The sequence below is a fragment of the Neopelma chrysocephalum genome, unplaced genomic scaffold (genome assembly GCF_003984885.1).
Source record: "Neopelma chrysocephalum unplaced genomic scaffold, ASM398488v2 Primary Assembly neopelma1_68, whole genome shotgun sequence".
Lineage (NCBI taxonomy): Eukaryota > Metazoa > Chordata > Aves > Passeriformes > Pipridae > Neopelma > Neopelma chrysocephalum.
The window spans coordinates 7,668,279-7,690,479 of record NW_020897727.1 but is presented as its reverse complement, the minus strand read 5'-3'; positions in this window follow the sequence as shown (position 1 = coordinate 7,690,479).

The following is a 22,201-nucleotide window of genomic DNA, read 5'->3' as shown; positions in this document are numbered from 1 at the left end:
TTTCTGATTTTTAATGAAGCCATCATAAACCCACAGCAAATTTAACTCAAGGAATTCCAATAAAGCCTTTAGAAAAAAAAACAGCCTTCTAACATACTATATCTGAAATGACAAGTGTGTTATTACAATCAAATGCAGGCTGACTAATGTTTATTTGGGGTTAGAGAAAAATGGGTTTTAATTCATGACAGCTGATTTTAATACTTTTTTTTTTTTAAGAATAAGGATTATTTACCTGTCTGAGTCAAATTATGTTGTTTGAATCTGAACAGCTAAGAATGAAAATGTGATTGAGCAAGGTTATCCTCCCATTTTAACAGAAAAACAGCGAAACAAAGAGCCATGTATTTAAAAGTGAAAGCAAGACTATGTCATTATTGCTTGTGGAGAAATGTGAAGAATTAAGTAAAGGCAAAGGAGATGTGTTTTTTACATGTGCAGCACATTGGGCTTTTTCATTGTGGAACTTTTCACTACCTCATTTCAGGCACTTTATTGCTCCTCCAATTTCATTTTCTGTGTAATTTAACAAAATTACAAGTTCCTTCCCGCCCAAAGATGGCTTTTCTTTCAAACTGTAAATGCCTAATTTCAAGCTCCAGCCTCAGAATGCACCTTTAAAACAAATTGAACCCATATTGCCACGGCTAAGGAGTCATGTTGAAAATGAAGAAAAGTTTCTCACAGAAGGGTGTTGTGTCCGTTCTCGTACCAAAAAAATCAAGTTTTGCTGTTGGCTACCACAGGCTCACTCTCTGCAATACTTTATTATGTCTATTAAAATAAGCCTTTTAATTATGATTAACCTTTCACACCTACATCCTGGCACAGCCAGCATCAATTTTTCACAGATGGTACAGAGAATATCCATCTCCCTTACTGTGCCTGTTCAGTGATGCTCAGCTGAGCCATCAGAAACTATTCCTAGAAATGCTGTTTGCAGAAATGCTGTTTGCAGAAATGCTGCTTTCATTACTAAAGCAAAGGTACTGGAAATACCAATGAATGGGAAAAAAATCTTTCAACAGAAACATCCATGTTTAAGAATGCAAGACCATTGTCTCCTTGCAGTGATGATGATCAATATTTGTTTCCAAACCTACCATCAGAGTTAGAGAGCTGCATCCTGCTCCAGAGTTTTGGTGGAACCACAAGCCAATGCATAATTTGTGACCACAATTAACATTGCAGATGCTGTTACCTTTATTGGTACTGTGTCTATAGTTTAAATACAATTGAGAGGCCTTTTTTTCCCCCCCAAAAAGGGAAATAACATTACAGAGATGGTCTTAATGAGGTAAAACACAGTCCTTGCTGGTGCTTGCTGCTTGGGAATGTGTTCAGGTCTGCTTTTGGTTTTTGGGCTGAATCCCTGATGTCTGGATGCACGGGGGTGGTCTGCATCCCAGACCTTCCTCTGATACTTTCTTCCTTATTTCAGCACCTCTCTTTTGAGTCTCGGTGGATGTGATGCAGTGGGAAGCAGAGTCTGAGAGTTCATGGAAAGCTTTTCCCCTCATCCCTAGATGCTTCTTTCAATTAAATAATCTGTAGTTTCCAAAAATGCTTGGGGATTCACATACCACTAAATTACAGTGGGTGTGAACAATTGAAAAATGTGAGGAGTGAAGTGTAAATCTGTGAAAAAAAAACCTCTGCAGAACCCGCCTTGGTAATTATTTAAGTCAAGGGTATAAAAAATATGCTGATGTTATTGGCTAATCCACCGGTATCTTGCCAGTGGGATTTCCCACAATTCACCAACAGATTAAAAAATAAGGTGATCCCAACTGGCCTCCAGATCCCTTGTGTCAAATGGAAGCCTGATGGAATTACAAGAGACAGTGAAAAGAAAAATTTCATTTAATTTAGCAAAAATCTAGCATAACATCAATTTCCTGGGGAAATTATTTGTTTTTAGATGTATGTAAAAAATTAGAATTAGAGGTAAAAACACTTATTTGTATCCTTCTTCCCTCCCCCAAATAACTGTAAAAGCTTCAAACCTGGATTTTACACCCTCAGAAATGAATCTGCAACAGGTTCATAGGTCAATCTGCAAAATTTGAGGTGATGTTTTGAACTTTGAACAAGTCACAAATACTTCCTAGAACAGCAAATGCAATAAATATCCCAGCAGAAGAAATTTCTTTGACTTCTTTCCCTGGCCGAAATCCAGGGATGAAAGTGGGGCCAGAGCCGTTACATGATGAGGAGGAATTTAAAAAGTCAGCTTCAGGAACCTCAGCAGAAAGCTCAGTTCAGGCTTCGTGTGAGTTTTTGATGAACATTTATGGTGTCTTGAAGCATTTTACTCATCCCTGTTAAACAGGGGCTGCATCTGTTAAGTCAGTCAGGAAGGAGCCGCCGTAAATGTGAAAACCAGAAGAGCCTCTGCTGAAGGCCTGAAACCATTTCTCCTTATTTATCATTCGAGGTGCAATTGAGAGCTTGTTTTCCTTCTGTCTGGAAATGTCACCTACAAGATCTTCTAAACCTCCATCCTTAGCAATTTGAGTTTCCATTTGATTGGGAATGTGTCTCCAAACTCAGCAGGGTGGGCTGGGAGGCGATCGCCAGTTAACTTGTCTCCCACGACTCCTTTTAGAGTAAATAGATTTATATCCTATATTTATGAATAGTGAAAGTGAGAGTAATGATGAAGGGGGGGAATGACATATTTTCCTTGACGTACTTTGTCACCCAGAGATCTTAGAGCTCTGAGCAGTCAGATTAGTTTAGGTCTGCAAAGTGAGTGATGTGCCCTTTTCTCCGAGGTAAAGAGATATTTGTAGTGGCATGAAGGGAGCCGGGAACATTTCTTGTAAGATTGCCCAAAGGAAATAGCACCGTGCACAACTGGCTTTTTGTACAGAAGACTATATTAAAAGAAAAAAAAGAAAGAAGAAAAAGGAACACACATAGTCTAAAAGTATATTTATTAAAAAAGGGAGGGAAAAAAAGACGACATATTTCAGCTCTTGTCGAAACGCCTGAAAAGTTTCCCTGTGACACTGAATGATCTAAGTCATGTCTCCAAAGAGTAGCTCATCATTTCTCAGACAACAGCAGGAATTTGTGGCTGACCTCCTGAGGGAAATGGTCAACTTTCTCCATCTTTCCTCTCTATGCCAATGTTTGGCTTTAATTTATGTTGGTCAGTTGAAAATGGAAAGTTCAGCACCAAAGCTGAACTGACAGGGGAAAAAAACACAGCATGAGAAAGGGCTTGTTTTGTGGGATGTATTTTCCAAAGCACTCTGGGTTGACACGGGCTGTTTCCCTGCACCTTCCAGCCTGTTTATCACCCCAGAGCCGTGAGTGCCCTCCCCAGATGGAGAAATGAAAGGCTGCAGTAATTGAGGTCAGTTGTCTGTTACTGCTAAATGTTTGCAAAGGGTTTTTTACAAGCTGTCAGGCCACCTCCATCTGGTAAGAAGCTCCACATCTCCCCTAACCACTGCAGTATGTTTTCTTTCAAAATATCATAGAGGAAACATGTTGCTTTGAGAAAGATAGAAGGAACTTTCAACGAAAGCTGGGTGCCTTGACTCTGTGACGTGTGTTGGCAACTCTCTTGTAGATTTGCCTGTTGAAAAAATGCCCCAAAGGAGCATAAGTAGGGTGCCTCAGCGATTAGGGCAAAGAAAATAAGGTGCACATAGGAGACAGCACCCAAAAATGGCACAGGAGAATTCACACACCAGGTTATGAGAAGCAGAGGGGGGGGAAAGGGCTGAATGTTGGATTTGTGTGGTGTCACCCTGGTTGCACATCTTCCTGCACCAAAGCAAGGTCTGAGGGATAGCAGGGAACACCAGTTCCAGGGTTATGTCCATGATGCTTCTAGAAAAGTACTGAGGATTTACTACCTCAGCAAGACACACCTGCTTCTACTTTTAACAGGGCTGATATTTAATAGCAGAGCAGATGGACATTGCTTTTGGATGAGCTGAGCATGCCCAATGTCACAGCCATCAAGAATAAACCCTTCTGTTGGGATCTCTTTAGAAGTTCTCCTAAAAAAATAGCAACACAAGTCTCCAAAAAAGCCACCAGAAGTTGATTAAGCTGCAATCTAAAGTGCAGAGCTGATTGATAGTTAAAGATTTTGTGTCACTGGAAGGAGCATTAGAGTGGTGCTGTTTGTCAGACAGCATGAGTTACAGATTTTGTCAAAGACAAGTTTGGAGAGAGATTTGAAGGCTGTGCTCTAGCCTGGTTTGGGACAAGTCTTCATCTTGTAGGTATTAATTACCTTTGCAATTCCTTTTTCCATTTGTTGTTTGGGGTTTTTTGTGAGCTTGTGTTGCTGATAAGGAGCCTTAGTCAACAACCTATGTGACGTTTTTATAATTTCAGAGGGGTTTTTTGCAGAAAACAGTGAGAAACATCTCACAAACTGGGAAATGCCATCTAGATTTTCTTCCAGAACAAGAAACTCTGAGATGAGCTCAGCTGGTGAGAGCATGATGCTGATAACACCAAGGCTGTAGGTTTGATTCTTGTGTGAGCCATTCACTAAAGAGATGGAATGATGATCCCTGTGGGTCCCTTGCAGCTCAGAATATTCTGTGATTCTGTGAAGGTATTTACAGTCATGGCACATGTGAATACTATCTAAATTCAGCGTAAAATAATATCTAACCTGAGATAATCCCTTGAATGGTATCCTTTTACCCACTTCAGAGAGTGTCATGAAAAGCTTTATTCCAGCAGATCACAACCTTCTGAGCCAAATGAATAACCCCAAATTGTGTAAACGTGAACAGCAAACAGGTTGGGTTCTAAGCCTTCTGCTGGTTTGGTTTTGCCTCTCCCTCTGGCGCCCAGACACATCATGCTGTCTCATGCTTTTCCACACCCAGGACTTTGGAAAGAGGTTGTTTAATAGCTCTGCTCCTGCCAGCAACTCTCGGTGACGTGGGACACGAGCTCACTTTCTGGGCTTCCACCCAAGATTACCACTCCAGGACACCTCATTGGACTTTCTCACTGATTTGGGAACACCTGGCCTTCCCTGTAATGCACATCTGGATGAGGCACAACTGCTGGATGGTCAATCCCAGCAAGGGAAAAACAGAGATGTTGGAAAGGTCTCAGAGCATTAGCCAAACATTTAACTGTCAGTCACTGCCATGGTCCTGCCATGGTGGGCTCCGGCAGGCATGAGGGTTTCAGCTCTTCTCCCATAAAATCAACCATCCCCACAAGCTCCAAACACATTAAACTGAATTTGTACACCTTTAACCCCTCAGGTTTCCCAGGCTTTTCCTAGGAAAGAACCTCAAGCTGATGAGGGGAAGAAGAAGATGCTCATGATTCTCAGCAAGACCAGTGAGGACAATCCATACCCTGTACCACCTTCTCTATCCCTCTCAGATTCAAAGCCTCAGCTCTAGCAGGGCAGATTCTTACAGTCCTGCAAACTGTGGGGCTCAGTTAGTGATGAAGACAACTCTCAGGTGTTTGGGACAGATCTGGAATGTCATATTGCATACACAGATTGCTGGGAATGGCCAAATTTTCTCAGTCCTGGGTGGGAAAAGCCAAGAGTGGGCAGAGGTTGCTCATGCAGCACAGGGCATCTGTGCATTGTCTGTAACAGCCCCTGCAGTAGCAAATTGGGTTCTGTATATGAAATATAGTATTTTCACACATCTAGTGAATGCCACAATAAAACAAGGAACTGGTGCAGTTTACGACTGGGCCTCATGCTGAGTCCAATTAAACCTACTGTTTCCAATCAGGTTTAATGTGAGGATAAAGTGAATGCTCCCTGAGATTTGGAGGAGGATAATTTGTCAGTAATAATAAGTGTAGACAAACAGGATGTTCCACAGTGCAGGGGCCTGATTAAAACCAAATGTGTTTCCAGGGATCATCTCGAAACTCCTGGCAGCCAACACAGTCAGCATTGCTTGCAACTTACAGCATTTCTTTTGCAAAGGCTGCAAGCCTTTGCAATTCTTCCCAAATTCCATGGAAAAAAATAGGGGCCAGGCCATTGGGTCACCCAAGAGCCACCTCTGTGCGTTGTTGTTGGTTTTTCAGGGTTTTTTTCAGAGAATGTTTCAGCTTTATAACCTGTCAATGCAAGGACATCCTAACAGGAAAGGGAAAAAGTCTTGGATTTTCAGCCTGGCCCTATCCTACTTCCTGACAAGAGCCTGTCTAGCTGGACTTAGCATTGGCAAAAATATGTTTCCTGATCAAAATGGGGTTTCCTACAAAAGGTGAATTCTTTCTTGATGAACTTTACCATAGACACAAAATTGACAGTTATGAGTCCATGGTCCAAAAAGCCACTTCAGCTTTGCTGGAGTTTAGTGTGAAGAAAAAAGGAAGGTTTCAAACTATCCCAGACTTCAAGTTTTATTAGATTTGAGATCATTCTAATAACCTCCTTCCTTAGGGAATGGAGAGGGTGAATTTCTTAGAAGGATTTTCTCACTTCTTGGCCAGATGGGAGACTCGGTACCTCCGTGCTCATTAGCTCAGTTATAGTCCCAGAGAAATCCGTGGTTACCTGTTGCTGGAGAGTTGCTTTTGTTCATTAGAGACACCCAGCCTGAGGTCAGTGTGCAGAACACTTAACATACTAACAAACCACTAATTAACCTCCCACAGAAACAGGAGCCCAAAATGTGTCTCTAATTCTCCATCGCTCCGTGTTTACAGCAGCACAATGGATCGTGTGTGGAGCTGTTGCTCCCCCGTGGGAAGGGGGTCCCATTGAGGGACCATTGCTGCAAGTCTGCAGGAGACTGGATTAGGGATGGGGAAAATCCCAGAAATGAAAGCAAAACTGGATGTTATGTCCTGTAATATTTTCCCTCCTGCCCAGGAAGGCAATTGCCCCCTCAATGCCTCCTTTTTGGCTGTAGGTCTCTGTCCTGTTCAGATTTATCTGTTTGCCTTTAGGATGATTCTGGATTTGCTGGGAAGTTGCTGTCTTGATCTTCTCTCTCCATCAGACCTGTTCTTTTTTCATGGGGAACACTGCAATGCTTAAAAATGGGAATTCCTTTGGAGGTCTCCATGTATGATTGCTTGCTTGGTGACATAAGCAATTCCTTATGTTTGGTAACACATCCCCAGAACCCTTCATTACTTCCTTGCATCTCATTCCTTAATGAATTCTTCTTAGGAAGGTTTGATGAGTTCCTTTGTGTGCCTCCAAGACCAAATATGTATTTTTATTATTTTAATGTATATGTATATGCATAATAAAACCCATTCTAGACTACACACAGAGAGACAACTCCATCATCTGAGTTCCAAAGACCTTTATGGATGAATTCCCATCAAAAATGGAGTACACACAGAAAAAGGTGGAAGATTTAAAGTCCCAAAACAATGTTCTGATGTGGTTTTGGGGCATTTCCCCAGTGAAGTGGCCTTACAGGAGATAGTCTGGACAGACACTGAAGAGCTTGTTTCAGTTTCAAAGTGAAGAGAAAACTCCATCCTTCTGTTCAGTTTGGAAAAAAAATGCAGATGAATTCACAGGATTCTGTTTTGAGAGGCCTGGAAGAAATCAAACTTTGGGAGGAAGGTGTTTTGGCACACCTGAAGATTTGAATGCCTCCATCACGGAAAAATGCAATTTCAAAAAGTCTGAGAATCGAGACAGGAAAATAGCACCAACAAACAAAAGAAGACCCATCCTGGATGGGAGCAGTTCCCTTGAAGGTAAAAAAAAGGCTCCAAAATAGGGATGCCAGTCTGACAGAGGCACCCATGGTTCTCCTTTTCCTGCTGAGGAGTGACAATGGGAAAGACATCCTTTCAGATGGCAGAAGCTTCCCTGAAAACCCCACTATGTCTCTCAGCCAAACTGCCCCAGACAAATAAACGGTTTGATTTAATTTAGAGACACAGCTTGTTCCCAGGGAAGGGTAATTGGATCCATGGCAAAGAACTGGGAAGGGGGCCTGAGATGAAACAAAAGAGGCAGCTCTGCTGCTTGGGATACTTGTTTTCTTCAGTGGAAATTTCTTAAGGAACAAAACCCCTTCTCCACACAGCAGGGCAATTTCACTGACCTAATTTCCTGCCACTGTTCCCTCTCCTCTGATAATGGGGAAGTGTGTTGGTTTTCTCCTCCTACAATTAAACAAACAAAGCATAAAATTAATGTGAATGTTTAATGCAAAAAGGCTGCAGAAAGAGAGCTGCTGTGGACTGAGACCTTTGCAAACACGAGGTGACGTGGTTGTAATGCAATTGCTTCTGCTACTACTGTTCTGCAACTTCCAGGCTTGATGCATCCAACTGTTCTGAGAACATCCCTGAAGTCAGAGCTGCCAGGCAGCAGTAAGGGGCTGGGAAAGAGGGAAACCTGCTTCTGAAGGGCAGCAGATCTGAGGAAGGGTCTGAAGAACCAGGAGCAGCTGAGGGAGCTTGGGGGGCTCAACCTGGAGAAAAGGAGGCTCAGGAGGGACCTTCTTACTCTCTGCAACTCCCTGACAGGAGTGGGGAGCCAGGTGGGGGTCAGGCTCTGCTCCTGGGGAACAAGGGATAGGATGAGAGGAAATGGTCTCAAGCAGTGCCAGGGGAGGTTTAAGTTGGATATTAGGGAAAAATTCTTCACAGAAAGGCTTATCAAGTGTTGTCCCAGGCTGCCCAGGGCAGTGGTGGAGTCCCCATCCCTGGAGGGATTTAAAAGCCTCATAGATGTGGCACTTGGGGCCATGGTTTAGTGGTGGCCTTGGGAGTGCTAGGAGAAGGTTGGACTCAACAGTCTTAGAGGGCTTTTCCAGACTAAATGATTCTGTGATTCCATGCTTTGCCTCCTCCCTTCCCCAGCTCAGCAAGTCAAAGAGATGGTTGAAGAGGAGAGTTGGGTTATCAGCTCTTGGCCATCGTTCCACGCTGCCTCTTGGTGGGACACCTCCCACACGTGTCCAATAAAGGTGAATTTAACACCCAGTGTGGGCTGGGAAGTGGAACTGAGGTCATGTGCTGGCACAGGAAGGGGTGGTTGATGTTCCGGGGTGGTTGATGTTCCAGGGTGGTACCATGGACAGAGTGTGCCTGTGCACACCTGGGGGTGTTTGCTGAGCACAAATCTGACATTAAAAGGCAAATAAAAGGGAGGGGGTGGAATCTAAAAAATCATGGCCTAACACATGGACACTGGCTGATGTTGGTACTTGCAAAGTCCCTGGAAAATCAAGTCAGTATCTGAATCTGACTTGAATCTTCTTGGGTCTTTCTGACCCAGAGCAATCTGGGACAGTGAACTTTTCTTGATCTGTCACCACTTTGGGCTGGCTCTGGAGCTGAGCTACCTGATACAGCCAAGAGATGAGGAATTTACATTTTTTGTCTGGCTGGGAAACAGTGAAGAAGTGATAACAGTAGTTTGTGGGGTTTTTTTAATCTGGATATAAGTTATCACTATTTTCGTCTCTCCTTCTCCCCTCTGTACATTATTAAATACTCAGCTCTGGACTGTTCTTCCCTACATTTCACAAATGTATAATTTACACTATTTAAAAGGAAGTAAAATCAAAGCCTATTCTGGATAAAATAGTAGTTGTTTGAAATTTTAAGGCATAATATAAACCTTTCCCTCAATGCTGGATTTACATTTTATAACTAAATGCTGCCGCTATAATTGCTTAAAATCTGGGTACAGTTTTCATAACTTTATATACTTTTTTTGTAACTGTGGCTGGCTTAAAAGTCAGGGTGAGGATGGTAAAGGGAAAATTGGAAGTGTTTTTTCATCTTTTTTTCATCCATTGTTTAAATTTCATACCCTTGAATAATGGAACTGGTTTTGTTCACAAGACTATTTGACCATTGTATATTCCCCCAGAAAATAAGTGCTCAGCCTGGGAATTATTTTAGGAAGATTACCTTTAATCAGATCCATACAGTTATAAAATATAACCAAAATATATTAACTCTCCTTTAGTCCTTTTCTTTGGGCTGGAATTCTCTCTGCCCTTTCATGCCTGGAAAATGAAAAAGATACATTCAGCTTTCTTCCCACGAGGGAAAAAGGTGTTAAAGCTTCTTTCTTGTGCTGTATTTTTTATTAATTTCTTTTAAAAAATGTCTGGCCAGAGCCTTTTCAATGGGCAAGATATTGAGATAATGAGAATATTCCTCCAACGCAGCAACGAAGGTGTCACAGAGCTGTTCAGCAATACGTTTGGTGAAGATGAAAGGTGCATATAAAGCTCTTTTCCCGATTTTTTTTCCAAAAGAAAATGCTCGCAGAGTCCACTAGAGGGTTCCGCTCGGAGCTGTGCAGCCGAGTGTGCAGAGGCTGCATCCCACCGGGATGCTCCCGGCGGGACAGGTGGAGTGGAGCCTCTGCTGCTCCAACCCCATCCCCGGGTCAGAAACCTTCTGCAGCTGGAGAAAAGGAAGAGATCAGCCTAGAAATTCATCCTAATGATCATTATAAAAGGGTCAGTTGCTCTTTGATTCAGGTTAATTAGAAGAAGGGCGTTTATGGGAAGCACAATCTCTGCTCGTCGCTGCTTTGCCCGTTTCTTCTCCCTGCTCATTGCTTCGGCTGCTTTAGAAAGCTCTCTAGACTTTTAAAACTTCACCCGGGTCTTAGTTTTGAGCGTTTCTGTTACAACTCAGGGTAAAAACAAAGGTAAAAAGCATAAAATCATCTGGAGCCTTTGGAATTACAGCTGGCTTGTGTTGCACTCAGCAAGTGAGCCTGAAATACTGAGTGGCAGGAAAATTGATGTCTTACCTCGGCACTTTTTTTTCTGGAAAGCACAGAAATACCTGAAATAAAGCTTTCTGTGGGAGGCTGAGGGCTAACAAAACCTAATGGGATTACAAGGCAGGGGGTACTCAGGGTCATTGTGGATCCCAAATGAGTGAGAGCAATAAACTACTTATTGGCACATTCGTTTCTTTTTTAGCACGTTTGCCAAGACCAAATGCAGGAGAGGACCAGAAGGGGGGTGGCTTTTACGGGATCCCAGAAGGGAGCTGTCAGAGGCCCTCAGGAATGACATTTTGGGCAAGAAAACCCTATTGCAGTTGAATTTTAGCAGTCAATCATCCATCTTACAGCAATGAGAGTGTTAAATAAACATGGGCAGATAACAGATGGGACCCCATGGGAGGCACAGCTAAATGCACATCAACAACCTGCAAACGTAGCAAAGGGGGAGCAAACCCACACAGAGTCCACCTCCTTTGGGCATCTAATTTTCCAGAGCTCTCAGAGGACACCTTTGAAGGTTTGACCTAAAAAATCCCTTGAGCAGAACTCGGTGCCCTCAAATCTCACTGCCGTGTGTGGTAGGAGGATGCCCTGATGCCACAATGGCTTTGCCAATGAAGTTGATGAGATTCCTGCACCCAAATGAGCAACTCTGTAGCAAGGCAGATTGCAAACACAGGACAGTAACTGGCCAAAAACAACTGTAAGGGAATATAGTTGTTTTAGCGAGAGATTTCATCTCTTCTCGCTTAACTCAGTGGCAAAAGTTCCCCCTGCTTTCTGGGGCTCTGGATTTTAGTTTCATCGAGGGGATAGGAAGATAGTGAGATGATATCCACAGCCTTGTCCTCGAAGCTGACAGCTGCTGAGAAAAACGTTCTTTCTGTTAATCTGGCTCCATTGTGCCGGGATTAAGTTAAGGCGTGTAAGATTTCTACTCCTGTCTAAACCCTGAATTTTGTGTGTGCTGTGTCATGGAAAGTTAGGACTTGGCTTTCACATGAATAATTCAGTCTGATACTTTCATGCATTCTGCTGCCAGCAAAATTGTCATATTTTATAGACAGATCAAAAAGTGTAGCCTTCTAAAAATGTACAGCTTCAGTTGAGAGAAAGGGTTCAGATTGCAGCGGTCCCTGTTTGAAAATGCTGCTTGTATGACTGATTATTTTGCTTCCTACTGGACCAAAGCATACCAAAGTTCCCATTTTTCTGCAATACCCCCACTTTGTATGCCAGGCCCCAGATGGGGCTGGGAGATTTGCTTATGTTAAATAAAAACAAAACACAGAGAGCTGTTCAGAAAGGATCAATAGCAAGTGATCATTTACCAGCCTGCTCAGCCTTTTCTTTGAAAGCAGTGCAAAAAATTCTATCAAATTCCATAAGAACCAGAAAGAGCCTTTACCTGCAAGTCAATGTGGCTTTGGTCTAAACACACCAGGCTGGGATATAAAAAAACCTATGTTTTAATTCTGCACTTTGTCACTGAAGTTGTGCCTTGGATAAACGTCTTTTTTTCCCTCAATGCCTCAGTTTTCTCATCTCTAAAAATGAAAACAAAGTCCTAGTTTTCATATTAAACTTAAAAATTAGAAAAGAATTGGGTAAAATAGCAGAACATCTTTCTAGTTACCTCCTGGACTAGTTTTTGCTGGTGTTGTTGCATCTGGTATTTGTGGTCTCCGGTACCCTACAGTCCACACTGCGTGAGCATCCTTTAGTAGATCAAACTCTGTTGAGGAGAAAGACTGAGGATACAGGATCAGCACCCGAATCTTGTTAATTCTACTTGATCCATGCAATTATCCAACCTAACAACATGGATCAGACAACCAGTGTAGAAAGTTTAGAGATTCTCCCCAGCTGCTTCCTTGCTGTGAACATCTCCAGGGTCTGATCCCGATGGCACTTGGAGACTCGCTGCTGACTTTACTTTTAATTTAGTTGGACCACACAGATCCAGGATACTCCAGCCTCAGTAACAGCTGGCAGGATTGCCTCCTATTTCTCTTATTTTCTTACTGTGGAATATATATAAAACTTATTTTAATCACCAGTCTGTGTATAGGATGAAATGATGAACTTTACCAAGACAGAATGACAGAAAACACCTCATATGTTAAGACCTCTGTCACTGCACCCAGATTATCTTCTATTTGTTTTGCGGGCAAACAGCAAGTTTTTAAGGATTTTAATCCACGGCATTACAACCCACCAAACAAAAACAAGAAAGGGATTTCTCCCTGCAAATCAAGTTAGGATTAAATCCTCCCGTTGCAAAAGGGACTAGGTAAATATTTTCCTATAGGAGTCGACACCCCCATCCTCTCCACATGCTAAAGAGGCAAGTGTGGGTTTAATGGCTGGCCAGATAAGCCCTTATCTAAAGGATCCAACACTTAGCTTTACAGTCTGCACACTTATTTACCAATTGCTAATGGCTACTGGCTTTATGGCACTTGTGCCTCAATTACGGTGCGAACAGCCCCGGTTATCGGTGGCCCCAGAGCACAGCTCGAATGGGGCTTTTTGGTGGAAACAAGCGATTTAGAAGGGATCTGATAGGAAATAATAATAGTTAAAAAGGTGTTTTTCTCACGCCAGACGCTGTTTTAAGCAAACAAAGTGTGCCCCGAGCACTAAAAGCACCGCGCCTGCAGCTGAATTTGAGCTGCGTTTGGGAGAGTTTGGAGCTTGTTTAGATTTCTCGGGTCAAAGCGATGGCAAAGGTGATTTTTTTTTTTAAATTGCTATTATTTTTTTCTGATTAATCTTTTACGGAAAAGAAGAGCGGGGAAAAAAAACCTATGTATCCCTTCTCCCTGATGCTGCAGGAGGAGGGATGGATGCTGCCCGCAAAGGTTGGGAAGCGGCGCCGGGATCTCCTCCCAGGTGATGTTTATGGCACAGAAAAACCTCCACGTCCCGGTGTACAATGACCACACTGTAAATACGTCCTTTCCCATCATGTAGGACGTTAAGATCGTTAGTTTTGGCTGGGAATAAAATATATTCCATGCAGACCGCTCTGCTAGTGGGCAGAAAACGCACGCTGCTGCTGAGATGTTTCTGGGTATATTTCCCCTTTGTTCCTAAAAATGACGGAGTTATTGCATAATGTAGGGAAAATAGAGCACAAGGATGGAAGACAGCCTGTCAGTTAGAAGTGTAAAAGAGTGTTCGATTTCTTTTATAAAGCAATCCCTCTAAAAAACTAAACGCCTAAAAAAATCCTATTCTGACAAGTAAATAGTTTGTTTCCTTCCCATTTCATACAGCCTTGAAAAACCTCCAGCAACTCGTCAGAGGATTTATTTAGACTTTCTTGATTCTTGAATTTTTCCCCGAATTTTGTGTGCATGCGTTTTATTAGGTTAATAAAACTCGATTTCCAAGGTTTTGGACGCCTCGGGGGTACAATGAGCTCGGATGTCAAATGCATCACATAACTAATGAAGGGATTTCAAAGGTCTCCAAAGTGTCCATAGCAGCAATTTGTAGCCTCTCATAAAGGTAAAGCCTATTCTGGCTACAGCGTGTTTTGTCTGACAGCTTTCCGGGCGCTCCAACTTCGATCTGATGTTTTATTCCGATTTTATATCGTTTTTATGCGCCCCGGTGTCGCTGTCACAGGGATTGCGGTCAAAGCGAGTCAAACCATCACCCTCCAGCGAGCTCGTGCCAGTATTCCTCGGAAAGGGCAAACGGGAGGTGGGGGGAACCTCATTACACAGATATACCAAAAGGGATCCAGAGGGTAAAACGAGATGGAGGAAAACCCTCATCCAAGGAAATATTTTACTATGTAAAGGTCTTGCTGGGAGGAGGGCGGGAGAAGCCGAACCGCCTTTTACTCTTTTTCCCCCCTTCTTTCCCTTTTTTTCCTGTTTTTTTCTTAGTTTTTATTTTATTTTATTTTATTTTATTGTATTTTATTTTATTATATTTTATTTTTTCTTTCTTCTTTCTTTATTATTCTTTTTTATCTTTTTAATATAATTTATTTATTCTTGGAAGTTTGTTTTTTGGGGGGTTGTTTGTATGGTTTTTGTTTGATTGTTTGTTTGTTTTGGGTTGGTTTGTTTTTTTTTTATTTTTTGGTTTTTTTTTTTTCCTATTTCAACTTCTTTTCTCCTTACTCCACACTCTGTCTGGGGCTGCGCTGGATGAGCAGGCGGTGCCAGTGAGGGATGGAGGGATGAAGGGATGGAGGGATGGAGATAGGGATGGAGGGATGGAGGGAGGGATGGAGGGATGGAGGAGGCTGCGGTGGGTCCGCGGGCTGTTCCCGGCGCTGCTGCGCTCGGCTCTCACCCGGACGGGACACTCGGTTCTGCCTCTTATTTTCCCTCCGATTTACTCTACATTCCCCCTCCTCAGCCTGGTCCTATTTCGGCAAAAGCCAAAAAACAAGAACCCCCCTCCCCGCCCGGCCCCTCCCGGGCCGCAGCTTCCCCCGGGACTGGTGTGTTTGTGGAATTCCTGGGCAAATGAACTTGCCGTTGCCAGTTTTCCTCCGCCTTTTCACAAACATCGAGCTCGATTTCCAGAGCTGCAGAGCAGCGCTCTTGGACTGAGCTCCTCTAATAAATGACCCGCTCTCCCACTCGCAGATAGCGCTGGTTCTCCCTCTCCCGGGGTACGGGAGGGCGGGAAAGGGCTCTTGCCAACAGGCCAGTGGCTGCTGGAAAACCACGCTGGCAGCTCGCACTGTCATTTGTTCCCAGCTCTTCTCGGCTGCCAAATTAAAGACATCAAAATAATAATAATAATGTTTAAAAAAATAAAATTAGCCGGGTTTTTGAAGCCGCTGCTTCGGCTGGGAGAACACACAGAGCCTCTGGGACTCCCAGGCAGGGGAAAGAAGGAGATGGAAAAGGTCCGGGAGGGACTTCCAAAGCCACAGGCAGGGCAGAGATGGATATGGAAAGGGGCCTGAGGGGACTCCCAGAGCCTCGGGCAGGGAAGAAATGGTGATGGAGAGGGACTTGGAGGACTCCCAGAGCCTCGGTAACTCCCAGGGAGGAGAGAGATGATGATGGAGAGGGACCGCGGGGGACACCCAGAGCCCCGGGCGGGGGAGGGCTGGTGATGGAGAGGGACCGGGGGCTGGGGGCTGTTGTCACCCCTAAAACAAAAGGGCCATTGTGGAGCGCATAGATCAGCAGCAGTAAGAGCTCTCGCAAGGCAGGGCTCTCGCTATGGGGTTAGAACAGCAGTGTTAATCTTCTCTCCAGTGTTTACAGAGCCAGCTCATCCGTGGGGCGGGTGGAAAGCGGCCAGCTCGCAAGAGAACGCTCTTTATTAAAAAACACGGACTTGTGTTGCTTTTAGCAGTGACCCCGGAGCGTGTCCCGCATTTTTGGGGGAGGGCAGCTCCCCTTGCCCGCGGCTCCCCCGCTCTCAGCCCCGCATCCACAGGAGATGGGAGGTCCCCAGCAGCCTTCAGCAGCAGCTGGAAGAGCCCCCCCGAGTTAAAAAATCCCTTGTGGAGGTTTGAGGGGTGACTTTCACCCAGATGGTAGCCTGAAGTAGCCCCGAAACGCTCCCTCTCCGGGCGGGCAGCACCGCACCGCACTTTATATCGATTAATTTATTTGTTTGTTTTACGTAAGGGGGGGGGGGGACACGGACGGGGTGTGTGTGAGAATTTCGGTCTCTATCAGCAGTCAGAGACCATCATTTGGAGACGAGAAGATAAGGGGGAGGAACGGGGGAAATGTGGAAAAAATAGGAAAAAAAGGGGGCAACAGCTGTGAAAAGAATATTAAAAATCTTCCCAAAAAACTCTCCTTGCCTCCCCCGTCCTTGTGCAAACTGCACTTTTAGAAGTAATACCAGCACAGAACTCTCTCATTTCTCCATCCTGCTTATCCCAGCCCGTGGGAAGGGACGATAATTCCCGGGAAATAGATGCGCACCCCGCACGGGAGCACAGGGAACTGCCTCCGACTCGTTTTGGGGGACAAATGAGTTGCTGTCGGTATTTGTGCCGGGCAGGAGCCCCCGGGCTGGGGGGACTCAGGACCCGGCCGGCACCACCCGCCCCTGCCCCGCGTTCTGCCGCACCCGCGGGAGATGGTGCGGGTCCGCGGCCGCGTACCTGGCCCGGAGGATGAGTATCCGTGGGGGTCAAAAACCACGGGACTGTTTGGGAATTGCGGGTTGGAGCCCTGTCTGCGGTGCGCAGCGCCCTGCGCTGCCTGTGCGGCTCTGCCCTGCCTGCGCTGCCTGCGCTGCCTGCGCGCCGCCCGCCGGCCCTCGCTCCCCCCCCCGCCAAAGCGAATTTGTTGCATTTCCTCAATTGATTGTTTAGTCAGAGGTTTTGCCAACTTCCTGATGGTTCATTTTCTGATTCTGCAAAGAAAAAAAAAAAAAGGAACCGCATTTCCTTTTTGACTTAAGAGGGAGAGAGAGAGCGAGCAGCGGAGGCTGGGGGCTGGTGGACGCATCGAGCTGTATGTACTGGACTTTTTCTCTTCCCTCTCCTCCTCTTCCTCTTCCTCCCCTCCGAGCCCGGGATTTGCACCATCCCCTTCCCCTCTCCTGCCTCCAGAGCCCCGCAGGGCTCCAGGGACGGAGCTCGGGCAGGCGAAGCGGCCTCGCCGCTCTGCGGAGCCGCAGCTCCTCTGTCTCGGGCTGCAGCACTTGCCTTTGCTTCCTTAAACCGCTTTAAATTTTTTTTCTTTATTTCTTTTTCCTGTCTTTTATTTCCCATTTCGGGCCCTATCCGTGCAGTTCTTGTGGCTACGACCAGGGATCCAACTGCAGGAAGAAAAGTAAACATGGAAATCGGTTCCACTCGCTCTTATTTGCTTCGGGTTTTCTATTGTGGGTTTTTTACTGTTATATCGATGTTATTATTTTTTCGAGAGCAGCAAAGCTATCCTTTGCATTTTCTTTCCAGTTCTACTGTCTGTAATTATTGCCTTTAGTCTGCTGCTTAAAGTGTAAAAACTGTACAAAACCTGTACAATGTAAAAATATAAATCTTAAAACTGTGTCTTTCCTATAGCAAATTTTTATCCCTAATCTTGCCATAGGAGAATATGCTTGAAATAGGTAGGGGGGGATGCAAACTTTGGCATAAGCACAGTGCACTTTATAGAAAATTGCTGTCTTTCTATCCCCAAACCCCTTCCTAAACTATTTTTTGTGTGGCCTGATGTTTATCATTCAAATTATCACCGACTATAGACCTGGCTGCAGCAGGTCAGGAGCTGCAGAAGTGCAGGGCCCTACCCCAAACCTCCTGAAATCAGCAGGAGCTTTGGATCAGGCCCTACAGAAATAAATTAAAGGAAAATCCTGGGTACAGTGTAAAGGAAAATATATAGGAGTCAGAGAGAATGGGGCTTTGTTCAGCTGCAAGGGGGAGAGCAAAATCCCAACTGCTTGCTGGTAGTCTTGTGTCCAGGGGTGTTTAACTGGCTTATCTTAAATAATCTTCAAATTAGGGCCTGGTTGGGGAATCAATCCTAAAAACTGGTCAGAACTTTGTTTGCTGTAGCACAGCGGTTCACCCCTATATTTATATATGTGTGCATAGGTGACCAGCCCGTGCATGCCTGCCTCTGAACACGGATCTAAAAGCATTCCTGGGAAGGTGAACACATATCTGTGATCTGCAGAAAGCAGATACAACGGGGAAAGGGCAGTTTAAGGCAAAGACAAATTTATTCTCATTCCCTGCACCCCAAGTCTCAAGTCTCTCCTCGTGGAAATGGCCACGTGCGAGCCTGGATGTGTGAGCTGGGGGTGTGAGCCATGGGGAAGGTGAAGGATGGGGAAGATGAAGGACGGGGAGGATGAAAGTATGTCAGGACCACGCCTCAGAGAGCAGGGATTAGTGGATCCCAGAGAACAGGGATTAGTGCATCCCAGAGAGAAGGAATTAGTGCATCCCAGAGAGAAAGAATTAGAACATCCCAGCGTATTTTCCCTTTGCTTTGCAACCGGGTCACACCTCTGAGTTTTCTGCCCAACAGGAACGGGGGATTTCTATGGAGATGATAAATCTAAGCCCTGCACCCCATAAAAAACCAAGACTCACACTTTACTCACACTTTAGGGGCCACGTGCATCTGCCCCCGAGACAGGGATGGGTCGGGACAACGCCGCTCGTTTCAAGCGTTGACACCGAGCGCTGCAATCCAAATATTTGTGCAGCCTTTGCCGCGGGATTTTGTTATTCTACCATTGAAACTATCGCTCTGGAAAGCTTTTGGAAGGCTGGGAAAGCCAAGCAGAGATTGCTATCAGGGCAAAACCTGCCTGCTGGGCTGGTGCGAGGTGCGGGCTCTCCATTAGGTGGCATTGGTAGTTTGGTGGTGGGAGAGGAGAACGGGGCTTTGCGTCGCGATTGGGAGCGTATTTATCTTTTCAGCACTTGTTATATACTTACAGTACAATTTGCTTTATCAACACACAGTTTAATAGCTTTATCGGGTCCTTTTCTGTATCGGGAATGAAAAGCAATACTTCCCTGCCCTCCACGGAGAGCGTTGTAGCTGCTTTTTGTTCAATTAAAGGCGTTATAAATATAATTTTCTTACTACACAACACTTAAAAAGCATAACAAACAAAAATAATGTGCAACAGATTATACACAGCCCTTTCCTGTTTTCTAAAGGTTCAAACACCTGATAACTCAGCCCGACAGGAATTTGACACCCAAGTTATGGGTGTGTTGTCTGCTGCACAAAGACAAGATGGCAATAAGGAAAAACCCCCTTTTTAATGTAGACAGCACAAATTGGGTTCGATCTGAAGGGTTATAGACGCAATTTTAAATAGTAAAAATAATCAAAATTCTAAAAAAATAGAATTAAATATAAATCACTTAAGAAAAATATTTTTTCTCCTCACAATAACTTTCTGTCTGTGGGAGTTCTGCTTTTATTTACACCTCATGCCAGCAGTTCTTGTTCAATTAAAAAAGTCCTTTAACTGTTAAAAAAAAATCCATTTTGTTTGCAAAGACAGAGATAATTTTAATCATAGGATAATTAGCCTAATTCAATTTACACTGCTGAAATCTCATTAACTAAATTAGAGCCAGTCTCTTATTTACAATGAGGTTTGCGAGAGCAAAATCCATCTCAAACTGTTTGCTATTGTTTGTTTTGGTTTGTTTTTTTCCCCTCCCTGACTTCTTGCTGTCATTTAATTTAAAGGGCAGACTTCACATTTATACTCATTTGGGAAAAATATTCTGAAGAATTAAATCTGCATTTTAATTTCAGGGCACTGTGTTTAAGCACCAAAATGGTTTTAAAACCTCCTGATTCACAAAGACTGAACTGTATATTTTGTCAAAGTTATGGCTGAAAGCTGTATAGGAAATGCTACCTCAAGATAGATATATATATAGATAGGTATATATGTAGATATATATAAATAAAAATACATTTTATAAATATTTTATATATATTATGTATGTGATGAAACATTTTCACATACTAATGGCTAAATATATGTTAAAGGATTTATTTGGTGTCATCTAAAAAAAATATTTTAAGCTACAAAATTTTCTCATAGTACAATTTTTTCCTCACTTTTACCTTCCTTACGTGTTCCTATCTTTCCCTGGATTAATATTCTGAGCAAATATTAAAAGTGTGATTTGTTGAACTTTTTTAATAACCTTTCCTGTGGTCCCATGGAAGGGAATATTGTGGTTATTTTTACAACTGAAGTTTTCAAAAGCTTTTTTTTTTTTTAATTTTTTTTCAATATAGTCGCCACATAACAACACTTTTATTTAAATATGTGACTCGATGACAATTAATAAAAAAATTTCTCTGTAATACTTTAGTTTTCCAGACTCCAGCAACAACAAATGGAGTGTTCATGTCCCACCTTTGTTTTAAAACGTAAGTTTTAAATACTTTCCCTGTAACATCCACAGGAGCCCAAGAGGGTGAATTAATACCAACATCTGCATCGATATATGTGAAGAGAAGTGGCTTTAACTCTTGGGAGCCCAATGGGAACGTCCTAATCCAGTTCTGCAGCAATTAAACTCGTTGACGACTGAAATTTTGGTTGTTTAAAGGTCATTTTTGCCCCTTGCAGAATCGGGTCACACACACACATAAATTCACATGGCTCATTCCATCAATTTTTGATGTCTTATCTAAAGCTGGAGAAATGCAAACCATTTTCCCCCCTTGTATCAGTTTGCAGCTACGAGCAGAAGGGCTGGGGCCAGGGAAGAGAGCGACAGTCAATTAAATCCAACCAAACCCAGCCAGGGCGAAGTGGAATTTCCAAAAGGAGCATTTAAAGCCCTAACAGTGGTTAATTCTGCCACGCTGGGCTCATTAGCATCTCCTGCACAAAGGCACAGGCTCGTTACGTTCCCATTTCCAGCTTTCTCCGACTCTTCCTGTCGTTATTTTCCCTTTTTCTCAAGGTGTGTTTACTCGGGTTTGTGTTTTTCTGAAGTAACCCCTGTCATTCAGCACCAACGCTCCAGCACCCTGGGATTTTTGCCCCGTGCTCCGTGCAGGAATAATGATTTCATCATCCCGAGCTGAAACAAAGCAGGACTTCATTTGGGGGGCAGAGGGATATGATAATCAGGGAGAAATCAGAGACCAGATCTGAAACGAGGAGAAATTGGTGAATTTCCATGAAAAATCAATGAGGACCTGGAATGATTTTTTTTTCCCTTTTTTTCTTTTTTTCCCCCGGGTGGAAGAAAACTGATATCAAAGTCAACAAGCTCCGACTTTACCCTGGTCTGTGGAAATTTCAACACACATTACCTGCTTTTGACCTTTAGCGGGGCAGCAGAATAAGCAGAGCACAAACGCTGGAGGACAGCAAGGCACCCACACACAGTTTCTTCTTTCATACGAGAAAATCAGAGGGAAGAAATTTAAATCTTTGATTTTTCTTTGCCAGCTTGCAGCTCCAGTCATCCCCTTTTAAAAAGATGTACACAAATTATCAACGCGGTGGAAGGAATTAAAGCATTTTCATGGCTTTTCCAAGAACGGGAAGGCCCCGGGTTTGATCCAGCGGCTGAAACTCCTGGAAAGTTCAGCAGAACAAACAAACAAACAAACAAAAAGGGGATGTGTGAGCTCTCAGGGGTCAGGTTACCCCGCTTGCCTATTCACCACCATCTCCTCTAGTAATTTTTAACTACATTTTAGGGTATTTACGGGCTGCGAATTGTTTGGTTCGACTCCTCTTCATGACGGAATCAAATATGCGCAGCATTTAGGGGAGTAAAAGATCGTGGGATGAGGCTTGATAGATTCAAATTGTGGTCTTGGGCAATGATGCAAGTCTAAATAAATACTGAAAAACTCCAGGAAAAACTCTAAACGGGCTTCTAGTTAAAATAAAACCGTAATAATAATAACATGGTAAAAAAGAGGAAGGGCCAAACTCCACTATAAGCAACCCTAATGATAATTACATTGTGGTAATGACTGTGCAGGCCAGTTTTAAATAACATAAAGACAGTGCCTT